This window comes from Acyrthosiphon pisum, chromosome X (genome assembly GCF_005508785.2).
Source record: "Acyrthosiphon pisum isolate AL4f chromosome X, pea_aphid_22Mar2018_4r6ur, whole genome shotgun sequence".
Classification (NCBI taxonomy): Eukaryota; Metazoa; Arthropoda; class Insecta; order Hemiptera; family Aphididae; genus Acyrthosiphon; species Acyrthosiphon pisum.
Window position 1 is genome coordinate 124,427,303 of NC_042493.1, and position 15,388 is coordinate 124,442,690.

The following is a 15,388-nucleotide window of genomic DNA, read 5'->3' on the forward strand; positions in this document are numbered from 1 at the left end:
TACATTTTCATATCTTAGATTTAAAAAGAAAAATTTTTATGAATTTCTAACTCGAAATAATTTCCAAATTTTCGTGATTTTTCCCATATTTTGTCATTTTTTGAACTTTAAATGCTTATAAAAAAAAACTGTGACTAACGATTTTTAATATTTTTCATTTGCCTTTGAAACAATATACTAGAAGCCTTCTATTAAATTTTCAAGCTTTTTTATCCAACAAATAAAATTTTATTGATATTTTTAGAAAAAAAACTAAAAAAAAATGGAAAATGAAAATGTCCATAAAGAGCTCAAAATAAATCAAAATATTTTGAAAATGTTATGGTGTATAGAAAATGCTAAGATAAACATTCAGTCAAAATTTCATATATCTACGGTCTTTTTTTTTAAAGTTACACCAAAAACCAAAATCGATTTTCTCGAAAACAGATTTTGCGTAAAAATTCCCGTTTTTCCTTAATTTTTCTTTTGTTTTTCACGGCGCTTTTGAAAACTATTGGAAAAATTTTACTTTTGACCCCCCAAAGTACCAACTAGATTCACTTTCCTATCAGAAAAGGTACTGTTGAAGAAAATCCAAGCACTTTTACTGTCCTAAAACGTGATGACAGACACAAAAATAAAAAAAAAAATAAAAAAACACACATCATTCTAAAATCAATACATTCATCGTTCCACTCAGATTCTAAAAAAAAATGAAATATTAAAACACAAATATGTGCATTTACCTATGATAATGAATACCTATACAAATTTCACCAATGTGGAACTATTTCTAACAAATAGATTGTCCTATATAAACATGAATTTAAAGTGACGCGTTATGCGCTATTTTTCATACCAACGGAAAAAAATTTATTTAAAACAGTATTAGATGCTGAGCGGGGCGAAATAATGTATTGGTTTTCCAACGGTGTTTTTTTTTTTATATACTTTAAACATATAATTTCTACCAGAAGGAGTTCTTCGATTTCAACATATAGTATGTATCTTATCTTTTAGAAAATTTGATCAAGATGGTACTTTAGACAGGTATTTTTTCGATTTTCTCGATGATTATTTAATGTCACGGGATAAATCACCGACGAATTACAAAAAACCGCAAAAAATGGGATTTTAATTTCTAATGATTTGTTTATCACTATAGAAATGAATAAAAAAAGAATATTATAATATTATCAATTTAACTTACTGGCTATAATAAATAATAACAATATAAAATATCCAGACTGACAGACCGTCTCCACTCGGAATCTTTATTCTTATACAATGATATTATATCATTGAATTCAATTTCAACACAATTCATAATACATTGACCCACTTGTAACCTACTGTACAGCAGAGCGACATCCACTTACCTTGTTTTATTATTTTATTCTTATCACCTATCGATTAAAAAAAAAAGTCATAGACATACAACTATTATAATAATATTACGCTGTTCACTGTATAAGTTATTTGTACTTTTGAGAAACAACATGCTATTTTCGATAACGATTTATCTTAATTTCTCGCTATAAACAATATTTTTTTACTGTTTTTTCTTAACATAATTAATTTTTGTACGATTGGTATGTTAGTTGAATATTAATTATTTAATTATAAATTAAACGACCGTGAATATTAAATTATATTAAAATTTACTTAGAGTTAACAGGTACATATTATGTCTACAATCTAAATGTTAAATAAAACGTTTTTATCAATTATTAATAGTTCTTACTTGTGTAAGGTCTCTAAGGTCATGTGTTAACTAGATTTCATTTAATTTGTTATAACTAATGACTACTCATAAAAAACAGTTTGTGGAAATAACTCATACAATATAAAAAAATAGGAAAAATGAATTAATTTAGGAAAGCGGTTATACTATGTTATACACACATCATTTATACTGAAGTAAAATTACAAATTTTTTTACAGCAAATTGAATGCGGATTTATTACCGTGATAAATTTATTTAAATTATGGATTTCTTATATTATGTTTAATAGTAGGTATACCTAATTTTAAAATTATATTAAAATTATTTAACTATAATACAAGTAGGTACACATTTTTAAACATTATTATTTAGGTTAAATATATTATACATTTATAACTATATAATATAAAGACATTTGTTAAAATATGCAATCGGTTCGATAAGAATATTGTCCGTCGCATAAACGATTTCTATCTTTCATCGATCCGATAAATGTGTCGTTATAAATAAGGGATGTTTCACGGTTGAAGTACAACTTGGGTGAGTGAACATTAAAATAAAATAACGCGGCCATAAATGATTTCACTCCCGTAACCACTCTGACGGACAGATAATAACGTTAGACATCTCGACATAATATTACGCGGCTGCGCGGGTGGTGATGCACGTGCCGAAGCAAAATTCAATACAACTGCTGGATTGAAAATTGAACACTACGTCCTGCGCGAATTGCACGGTTTCAGAATTTAAAAACAGTACCTACGTACCCGCCAAATCACCCGATGGTACAGGGTACAGGTGACATCGTCGCGGTCAAGACAACTCCACTGATTCAGGAACGGCCATATCCATCGTTCACAGGGTTCGTGGTGAAGTGCGCCCTCGTATCTTCCCTGGTGGTTGCCAGGATGTTTTACCAGACAATGCGGTGTGGGCTCAATCATAAGAAAACGAAAAATATGTACTTTGAACGCTGTATGGTCGATAAAAAAACAAAAAAATAATTAAAATTTAATATGATTATTATTCGCGGTAAAATTTGTTGGTGTGTAAAAATACGGTACCCTGCACTGTTCGGAGACGAAATCAGTTAGTATTTTCGTTTGTAACCGTCGATATTAATGGAATATGAGTGCTGCGGTTGACGTTATTACAATATTATATTACACTGTTTGGTCGGCACGACAACGGGACGTCGTGTACCCACTACGAATTTGATGCTTGTCAGGTGACTATACAAAGACCGAGTGCCATCCGCCTAAATAATATCGTGTGTACAATAGAATATAATAATAATAATATTGTACATCATCCGAACGGACGCATTACGCGTTTGACATTTTTTCGCGGGGCAGTGTCGTGAAATTCGATGAATACATAAACTCGGTGGATGGGGGTGGGTGATAAAAATATTATAAAGCGCGTGTTCGCTCGTTAATCGCTCAACAAAGTACGGGCGTTAATAAGACATGGTGGTTACAGTTGGGGGGGGGGGGGCGTAAGGTGATCCTCTGGTATGGAAAAAAAAATTGCAAAATGTTCAAGTTACCCCCCTCAAATCGGTTCCAATCGGTTCCAATACTTAAAAAAAGCATAAGAAAAAAATTTAAGATAAATTGATAAAGTTTAACACGTGCCACAAAAGCTCTAAAGTTTTAAAAATAGAAAAATGTTCGAAATCGTTAGTTTTTTTAATATAATTAATCATAACTCTAGAAATAATAATTTTACAAAAAAAATTGTACATACGTTAATTATATATTATTATTATTACAACAGTTTCATATTCATATCTTTTTTTAAATATTCAATTTAAAATTATTTGAATTAAAAATAAAAATAAATTGTTATAATTGTTTGTCACAGTAGGTAATAAAGAAAATGTGTTCTATACCATATAATGTGATTTAAATTAATATAAACCTATGTACATTGTATATACTATATAATTGTACCTACTATATAATATAATTTGTAGATAATACTACACGTTGTATTCTACGATACAAGAAATTATTATAGACTCATTACGTGGGTATTAAGGTACTTTGTAGTTTGTACAATATCGTACATTATACCTTTGACTCATTATCAGATTTAATAGTTTGTCAATTCAGATAGTAATTTGTTATTTTTCTATAGCTTTCAGTTGACATGCAACAACATCCGATGTTGTAGGTATAGTTTTCACAGTTTAGTTTAATATTTGTAATAGGTCGTACGATATAATTAGACGTTTTATTTTAACGGTTTTAAAATGGTTACCAGAAGAAGCTTATATGAATCAAAATATACTTTTTTAATTGGATATAGTTTAAGTCAAATAGTTGGCAGTAAATTTTTGTTTTGATATTACTGCATTAAATACGGGACGTTTAAATGGAGCTTGTGTTTTACTAGGACAATTATTAGAACGTGAAATCGTTACCTACCATGCCACCATCATATATATATATGAAATAGTATTAAAAAGTGTTTTCGATCTCAAATTAAGTGGAACATCGGGTCCAGATGTGGCTATTTTTAAAAGATTCCAACTAGCCTGGGTAACAATGGATACTAAAATGTTTAATTCTGGAATTGAAAAATGTATTGTAATGGGTTCTGTAAATGACGTGTGTGATGATATTATTAAATTTTCTATAGATCGGCTAGAGGAAAATCACCCAAGGGATGATTACCAAGAGCTTTTAGAGTTGACGGTTATTTTTCTAGGTGGCATACTTCCTAATGGTATCCATTTTAAGAAACCCGGTGCCATTCACCATGCCCGTTGGATGGCCAAAGCTATTTACAGCTTAAAAATATATTTATTTTGCGAGCAATTTCGGTAATATATGCCCGTCGAAAAAATTGTTGAGACCTAAAATAGTAATAATTCGTGTAATCTACAGAATATTTTACAAATAAATAATTAACGAATTAATAATGAATTCACCACTTGTATAATTTAATTTATCAAGTAACAGTAAACATTTTGTGGTTTCAATCCAAAACGTGGTATTTCCATTTCTTTCAAATCGTGTTAAACAATATATCGAAAGCTAAAAGTTGTTACTAAAGAGTTTGACGAACTGGTTTAGTATCTACAGCAACGCCAGAGAGGACTTTTTCTTGTCTTAAAAGACTTAAAAGCAATTTACGTTGTACAATGACTGAGGTATTGACTTTTATTTACAAACATGATGTTTAATAAAATGTATAAGTGTTGTGTTTCTGTTAAATTATTTTAGACCCGTCTTAATGGATTCACAATGTTGGCAATCCATGGAGATGTGCCACTAACAGCGGAGGAAGTGGTGGACGATTTGGCAAATAAGCCAAGAAAAATAGACTTTTTATTATAATGTGTTAAAATATATTATATATATTTTTTTATGAGCTACCCACTTTTATATTCTAGTACATTTTTAGAGCCCATCCCATTGAAAATTCCCGAGAACGCCACTGTGTTTGTGTACACGATAAGTAGTCGAAATAATGCTTTTTTTTTTGTTTATAATAGAATTTAAAACCAAACGTTTTCAAACTATTTTAATTCATGAAATTTTCAATTATTTTAGTTTTTTCTTAATTTATGTCGATAAAAAATTTGATAATGACTTAATAATATACTACAACAACAACGTTCCTCGTAAGTTGTTGTTGGTGGAAATTAAAAAAAAGTCCAGCATAAATCCACAATAGTTTGTTAGGAGCGTCTGAGGTTAGAATTTTGATAAATTTAGTAAAAATCACTAAAGTTTGTAAAATATTTTAAGTTAGAAATTCACACAGATATTTACAAATATATCGAAAATTGTATATATATATATCGTTTTTTTAATTTCTCGTTGATTAAAATACATTTATTTTATTATTATGGCGCAATAAACAAATTAAAAATTAAAATTAAACTACTGGAATAATTGCAAAAAAGTAATAAAAAATTGATTAATTTAGAAACAGAATGACATGAAACTAATTTATGTATAAAAATTAGATTTTTTTTTCTATTATAAAAAATAATAAGCTTATGGTATAAAAATCAATTAAATCTCAAATGTAAATATTGCAATAGTAATTAATTAAAAAAAAAATAAAAAAAATAAAAAGAAACGAAGAAATATGCAATTATAATAAAAAAATAAGTCCTCAAAATGAAAAAAAGTTAGTTAATTGTCAGAATATGCTGCACAAAAGATTCACAGTTTAAATCTTTATTGTTAAGAAACACATTCTGTGCTCACTTACCATATTATCATCATACCACCAACCAGTACATAAATATGCTAAATCAAACGAATTCGCGCTCTAATCTTAATAAAGAGTTCATAAAATATAAATAAATAAATTTATTAATAAACACCGAACAACTTAGTTATTGTTTGGTTATCATGCGAGACACACACTACAATATTCATAAACACATATATTCTTAATATTGTACACAATCATATCATAAACAAGCACTTTTCTTTTACTAATAATCTAGAACACCGCGTTTTAAGCAGAATGATTTATATTTATATTCAAAGATCACTCCATATTTTATTATATGTTTTACTTTTTTAATTTCATTAATTTTATTTATATACCATTTTATCCATAATTAAATAATGTTTTAACAATTATGTCTGAATTTTTACACTGTGTCATATGGGCAACCCGACAGACAGTTCACTTTAAATAAAGTTGTTTCTCTCCAAAAAATTTAAATTAACATATTAATATCATAAGGTTTAGTTTTAAGTCCTTAGACATGAATAACAAAATTTTGAATTGTTTTATATTGTGATTACAGTTATATCTTATATTATATTATAACTTCTTGCTTACCAAGAATATCTTATTTAGTATGTACAAATAACTGCTGCAAGTATAACAATAAATTACAACACATTAGTCATATATTTCCAAATTTTAAAATACAATTGAACTAAAAATACGACTAATATAAAAAGTATGATAGTATAATTTATAAAGATTTTAAATACTTCTAATTTTTATTATGAAATTTAAAAATAAAGTTTTCCTAAATAAGTCATTGAAAAATGATTTATGTGCATAGGTATAGGTTTTTATTTTTTGGTTAAATAAAGTAACTATATAATCTATTCAGAATAAGAACACACCAGACGGCTACGGTCAAAATTGGTGTTGCTACGTTGATCTGGTGTGCTCTTATTCTGAGTAGACTATAATTACTAGGGCTCGGATGTTGTTGCATTAAAAATGTTATAAAATTGATTGCATTATTGATGTAAAAAAAACCCAAAATTGCACTTAAAAATATTTTGTACCAAAAAAAAAAAAAAATATATAACAAATTATTTTATGAAATGGATTAAGTCATTTTATTAATTAATATTATAAAGTTTTATTAGATAGGTTTTAAAGGATTAGATAATAAAAAAGATTTAAATTCAAATTCTCGTCAGTTGTCATTAAAAATCTGGTAAATTGTCCGGTCTTCTTATTTTTTCAGAAATCTACAAATAATTTTATCAAAATTTAAAACTTATTATTTAAACTATTTTTGATTTGTTTCAACTTTTTTTTTTCACATAACTGAGTTTCACATAACTTGCAAAATAAATCTGAACCGTCACTCAAAAATATGTTTTCCCCAAACTCATCGACATATTTGTTTAATACGTTCTTCATCGATGGCTTACTTTTTGGCATTTTGATGAACAAATTAGAAAAAAAAAATACAAAATAGTGTGCTCTGTGCAGTGTTAACGAAATACAGTGCGATACTGAACTATTATAAATTGAAACATACATTTCTCTCAACATTTTATTATTGTATAACAATCAAGTCGTTATTCTTATCTTGTTATTGACTGCAAGTCTAAAAATACTTCCCGTAGTCATATTATAGAGTAATGACCGCGCTCTACTAAATTAAATGGTTTTTTCAGTAACTCCGACGACGACGGTCAAATAAGCCGTCGCGAGTCACAACCAATCTGTATGAGTACAAAATAATAATAGCATTTTCGTGCTTTTTTCTGGCAAATCGCAATTAGCCAGTGGCTAATTTAGGGGGGGCGAGGGGCCCGGTCCCCCCTTGGTCAATGTAGTACATATAATTGTACAACACCATACTTCTCAGTACTCGTATAATACTACATTATAATGTATGATTAACTAATGATTTGAAATGAAAACCAAAATAAAAATAGTAAATTGTAAATACGCATTGTCTTGCGATACCGAGTTTTTATAAATAGCAAAAGATATAATCGATAATGCATCATCGTGTCTAGACTAGACTAGGCCGTTTCTCTGGAACCTTTCGGACAATATACGTCGATACCGCACACATACTAAACACATACTAAAATGTATTGTTCTGGTGTTATATCTTGGGAGATTTCTGGCTACCAGTGTTGAGTGATATCTATAGATAAATTATCTAGATTCAAATTAAGTACCTTCATATTATCTAGATGAATGAAAAAATTAGTATCTAATTGGTATCTAAGATTTAAATTACGGAAATCTACATAAATATCTCGATAAATCTCGTTGTATAATGGACGAGCTTTTTTCAATAATAGTTTACTCATTTAGTCATTTTACATAAAAAATTATAATATTATCACAATACTATCTATATGAGTACAAAATAATAATAGCATTTTCGTGCTTTTTTCTGGCAAATCGCAATAATAATATTGTATTGTATGCTGTTACCACAATTTTTAGATAACAATAGGTAATTTAATGTTTGATAGCGAATTAATAATAACAATAGCAGTAAGGCACCCGTCTGTAAAGTAGTAATTACTACCTAATTCAACCATGATTTTGTCATAGGTATATTGAAATTGGTACTGTATAGGTACCTATGTATGCTCAGTATATATATTTTATACTTATATTTATTCATTAATATATTTTAAAATAACCCTTCCTGATTTGCTTCCCTTAATGAATTACTAAACCAAGAATCCAATAGTATATCAAGCATTAATACAAATTAACTATTATAGTTTAAACATCTAGATAAAAAAGTGTTATCTACATATTTATCTAGAGGTTATTTTTGCTATCTGAACTCAACACTGCAGTGGTACCCTTCAATCTGAAATTTGAAATTTTTTTGTTTTAAAGTATTACAAAAATAATTAACTTTTGAACAAGTGTGAGCAATTTTGAATTCATTTTCAAATCTTAAATCAAAAAATATAATTTTCTTATAAATTTCTATCTCAAAATAATTTGTATATTTTGTGATTTTTACGTATATTGTAAATAATTAATTTGAACTTAACATGCTTGTGACTATGTATATTTAATAATTTTAACTATCATTGTAACGATATATTAGGAGCCATGTATTAAATTTAATTTTGAAAAATTCTCTATAATACTATTTTTGTTACCAATGAGCCGATGGGACTTCGTGATATGGAAGTTTCGGTGTACCTACGTATTAAAAAATCATTTATTTTGCCTAAATCGTCATAATTGTGGTTGTGAATTTAATTCGAAGAAAAATCTCAAAATATTCATCTTAAAATGCATTTCACATAAAAATGAATTCAAAAACCAAAATATTTATAAAAAGTAAATAAATTTCTCAAGCTGTGATAAGAAAAAACTATATTTTGAATTATTTTTAACCATTTACAAAAACGAAAAACACAAAAATTCAATTAATTTAAAATTAAATCACACTTTTTGTCAAGAAAGTTATATTTAACAATAACTAAAATAAGGTAAAAATAATGCATCTTCCTACAAATTCTGATGTGAATTTACATAATATTTACACAACATTCAATATTGATTTAAATCTTTAAAATAATATTATTATTTTTTTAATAAAAACATCTCAATTAACAGATATGAGAAGGAGTATCAATCTATAATCTATGACGGACATTGCTTTCTTCTAAAATGTAGTTCTTAGCTATTGCTAAGCCTTCCCAATATTTGTGGGTGATTTGCGTATATAAGGAAAGAGGAATCCCGTAAAACTGTTGAATATTGCCTCGATGAAGTAAAACGTATAATAGTGTGCGCTGTACCATTCATTTATAATTGTAATTATTATATGTATTTAATATAATATTAGTTTTCATAATCAATGGTTGTACGTTTCGTCAGATACGATTAAATAGAAATCTATGGCCTTCTGGCGGCAATACCCGATTGAACCGTCACGGGTCTTCACTGGTGATTTATCTTCACTGAATGACCAATTTACTGACCGTCGCCATCAAATACACGATCGCATATATGGAAGAGTTATATTTTTATAGGTGTGGCAATAATTTAGCATCTATAGATTCTTTGTAGATTCCTTTGAAATTTTTTATTCTGTAACAAATGATTTGAATACACGTTTTAATTATCACATTAAAAAGAAAAATTAAATTTGACTCTTCGGTATATTACTATAAGTAATTTAAAAATGTATAGTTTCTACTCCATAAGAATTTGTGTTGATTCTTTTTTACTGCAAGATGTCTAATTATATAAAAAAAATTTTCAATTTTATCCAATTATTCGCCATTATCTTCAACATGTTATTAAGTTTTTAGTACAGTTCTTAATATTTGTTCCATCATATCTGTAAAAAAATAATAACAATAACAATCAAGCATCACACATACAATAGATAATGATTTGAAATCAATTAAAAATATGTAAATATTAGGAATTATATTTATAATTAATAGTTTATATTTTTAATACACTAAAATAACATTGACTAAAATAAACGATTATTGATTATGCTTGTGTAATGGGAATGAATATAATCAACGTCTTCATCTACGTACCTCCTTCTAGTTACACTGATTCTTTAAATATTAAAATAAACATTTATAATTTAAGTCAAAATATTAAGATTATTATAAAAATGTATATTATATAATAAATATATAAAATATAAATAAATAATTATATAAAATGTATTTTTGTTTACCATTGGTTATTTTTAAACAGAAATACATCGGAGGTTCCCAAACTATTTTTTATTGTGCGACGCCTTATTTGAACCAAAATTTCTCAGAGTGCCCCCCTTTCACAAGTTAACGACCATATTATATACGACCACGTATTTCACGCCGATGGTCAGTTAATTGGTCATTCAGTGAAGATAAATGACCAGTGAACACCCATGACGGTTCAATTGGCTATTACCGCCAGAGCGCCATAGATTTATATTTAATCGTATCTGACGAAACGTACAACCATTGATTAAACCATATGTTTAATCATATCTGACGTTATTTAATAAGTAATTTCCTCCAAATTTGAACATAAAATACCTATAAAAATAAAAACGTGATTTAATTAACTTAACTGTACAATAATGATAATTAACTTTAAAAAGGTAAGTTAAGACAATACAAAATTTAACTGAATAAGTTAATAAGTCAAAAACAAATAAAGCTAACTAGTTAAGTTAAACATTAACAAGTTAATGCCCACCTTTGAATATTAACAGTAAAAACAGTATATACTAACAGTGAAGAAACACAGGCGATTTGCACTAGAGAATTATAATAAAAACATGGTTTATGGCAATGTTTGACGACGACTATACCGTGGACCAGTACGTAGGTACTAAGAGGTGAAAAACTTACTATACATTATATTATGTATTATAACACACATGCAAATCTCAAATCCCCGGTAATCATAGGCGTGCGCAGACTTCAGTTTCCGGTCGAGCCTGATAGAATTAGTGCCCCAATATTTTGACAGTGCCCCTATTTTTATTTTTTTACACATTTACATACTTAATGTACATTCTTAATGTAAAATGTAAATTTTGTGTAATATGAAAAGTGTAATATTTATATGTAAAAATATAATCAAGTTGAACGTGCACACAACATAATATAATATGTGCTAATTTCTAGACATATATTTTTAATGTTAAAATTAAAACGATATAAATACGACCGATATTGGCAAGAATAAAATTAATTATAATAATGTCTCATCATATTAATTCACCGAACTTTAATATAAATATTATTAAACAGTAAACACTAACAGGCCAGTGTGTAGTGACTGAGTGAAAACAGTAGGTAAATAGTTAACAACTGAACATACTGAATAGTGAATAGATTATTGAGAAATGAAAGGTCAGTCTGTTTACGGTCTTCTATTTGAAAGCGATAAAAGTATAGGTTTTTCCGTGGAGCAATGTATCTACGATCGTCCGCACTCGGCTTATCTTAATATTAAATAAACACCATGCATATGTATACCTACTATTTATAAATTATAACCAACTTATTAATGTATTTAATCATAGTACATATTTTGTACACAATGTTTTTGTTAGATGAATAAAATTAATGTAAAGGTACACACAAATAGTTGTTATTTTATTTCACTTTCACTATAAATAAAAGTTTCAAACATATTATTATAATTTATATTATGTATAGACAAACATTTTACCATGCCCCTAAAAAGATTCTGGTCGAGCCCCGGCTCGACCGGCTCGCCCCGTGCGCACGCCTATGCCGGTAATACTCCTTATAAAGATTTCTTTAACATTCCACTAAGTCGTGGCATTTCCAGAAGAAATGCTTCCCTAATAAGAATGATGTCGATATTTGATAAGTAGGTATCAATAATTTCGTAGGCACCTACTTAGAAACATTCATAATTTTAATTCAAGTTAAACGCATACATTTTTTATTATTACAGTTTTACGTAGGTATATTTGGGGCACCGTAAATGTCCGGAAAATAATAAGGTGGACTGTAAAAATCCGGAAAAAAATTCCCACGAAAAGTAAATGTACGGACCGTAAATTTACGGAATTCAAAAATATTGAACCATAATATCACGGACTGTTATGTCCCGGACTTTAAATTACCGGACCGTAAAATCCCGGAAAGCAAAAATACATGCTCCGTATTATCACGGACCGTAAATATCCGGAATTTGCTAATGTGACATGAGCGCTATCTAGTAGCATACATAATTTTTTGTCATAGAAATACTATTTATCTTTTGATTTTACAATGATGTATGTATTTTTTAGTTTTTAATTTTTGTGTCTGTCATCACCGTTTAGGGGCTTAGCAGTGGCGCTGATCTATATTTCATGTTATGGTGAAAAAATGCTGGTGTTAGTCCCACCTACTTAAAAATAGTGCATTAAAATCACGATATACTGCCTTTAAATATTAAATACAACTAATTTTCCACAGTTGATATTCGTGTTTGGTGCCATCGGGACTTAGGGCAGTAAAACTGCTTCGATTTCCTTCAACAGTATCTTGATCGATGAGAAAGTAAATCTATAGTTGGTTAATTGGAGGGGTTGAAATTTAAAATTTCTAATAGTTTTAAAAAGCGCAGGAAAATCAAAATAACATTTAATACATGACATTTTCACTGAATGTTTATATAATCATTTTCAATACACCATACATTTTCAGAATATTTTGACTTGTTTTGAGCTGTTTATGGACATCTTCAGTTTTCAATTTTTTTAGTTTTTTTTTCTATACATATATATCCATACAATTTTTTTCGTTGTGTTAAAAAGCTTGAAAATTGAATACAAGATTCCTATATATTGTTACAATAGCAGTAGAAAAATATTTAAAATGCTAATTTATAAGCACAATTTTATTTTATAAGTATTTAAACTTTGAATTTTGACAATATCCATTATTATACTCAAAAATATAAAAATATAAAATATAAAATATTTAATTTTTATAGCTAAGTATTGAAAATTTTAAAACAAAGATTCTAATAAATAGTTCATACTATAACCAAAGATATATTAAAGATATAAAAACATAGTTATTTTTAACAGGCATTTTAAATTCAATTTTCGATGAAATTACATATTAAAACTAAGAATAACTTAAGAATAATGTTAGTTATTTTGTTGTAATTTAAAAATATTACTCGTGTATATATGAAACTTTTATAGTGTGGGTATTATTATATTTAATACACAAAATAACATTTTCAAATGTAATTTTTTTGTCAAAAATTAATATAACCTAGGCACCGTAGTAACTATATACTTTTGCCTAGTACTACAATTAATTACTTTAATCACAACAGTCAACAATATCATAAAATTTACCTACTTAGTACTTAGTAATATTATAGGCTGACAGACCGTCTTCCCACTGAACCGTTATTCCTGTACAATGGTTTTATATCATTGCATTCAAATTTTTCATCACCCACTTGTAACCTACTGTACAGCAGAGCGACATCCACTTACTCACATTTTTATATTGTTATTCATAAATAAAAGCGAAATATTTTCGCTGCTTTAATACCTATCCTAGTATTCTGATATATAAAAATTAAATATAGTACCTTAACCAATAGCAAGTAGCAACCTATACATATATACATGGTACCTATATGCATATACATCAGCAAAATAGCATTAGATTTTCGTGATCTTAAACGAAATTCGTGTTCGAGCCACGCTATAATAATTAGCAACATATTCAGGTTAAAAAAATGATCTAAACACACCCAAATTTGGATAAGTAGTTCCAGAGTTTAGCAAGTAAGAAGGTATACCTACTAACAAACTCAAAATTATCTTTATGTATAAAACAACAGCATAATATTACATATTTATACAATATATTTAATAAATATCACAGTAGGTTTGTTTTTAAACATAATATCAAATAAAAATTGAATACTATTTCATACTATAATTGTATTTGTTACCTATTTATTTGTTTTAATTTAATGTTCTTAGCATTTTCAAATGCATTGGAAGAATCACATAGGTACCTATGTACCTACATATTATTTACTACAAACTATAGGGTTTAAAAAATAAAATATTACACAAATAATAGATTTCCAGAAATTTTATTTTTTATACATTGATGTATTATTATTATATTATGTTATATTCTTTAGTAACTTAAAAGGAGCCGCAAAGAAAGTATAAACTATAGCATAAGTCACAATTAAAGAATAGATAATATTATATAGGTACGTAATATCTCGTATGGCCGGGTATGGTTACAAGACAAATGTAGGGGAGACTAGAGCAAAATGCATAGGTTAACTTTATGTGTCAAAAAATAATGTCTAAACTATTATTTTAAGAACTATTTATTAATATAATCATAAATTGACTTCTCAAATTCATTATTAATTCCTTCAACAAATTTAAGAAGCAATCAATCAATGAATAAAATATGTTTAAAAGTGGAATTGTATTCAATTTGCCCGGATACTAGGGCAAAGTGGTAAACTATGTGATAAATAAATAATTTACGTTAATCCATTTAATAATTGTATAATATTCAAGGCTGGGCATTAACGAGTTAAAAAGTTAAAGTTAAGTTAATAAGTTAATTTTATATTAACTTTTTAACTTAACTAGTTAATTTTGGCTTTTCATTAACTTAACTGTTAACTTACTAAATTTCTTTTTTAATTAACGTGAAATTAACGAGTTAATTTTTCATTTCAAGAAGTAAGTTAAGTTAATTTATTTTGTTTTTAGTTTTATCATATTTCACTACTTCAGTATATTTCGTTTTCATGTCAAAAAATATTTACCGTGAATTGTTTAAAGAAAAAAATGTATATAATTCGAATTTAACTAATATGGAAACACTGTATAAAATATAAACACTAAAGTCTATAATTTAGTTTTGGGTTGGAAAAAAATTAAGTATGTTAGCGTTGTATAAACAAATTAAC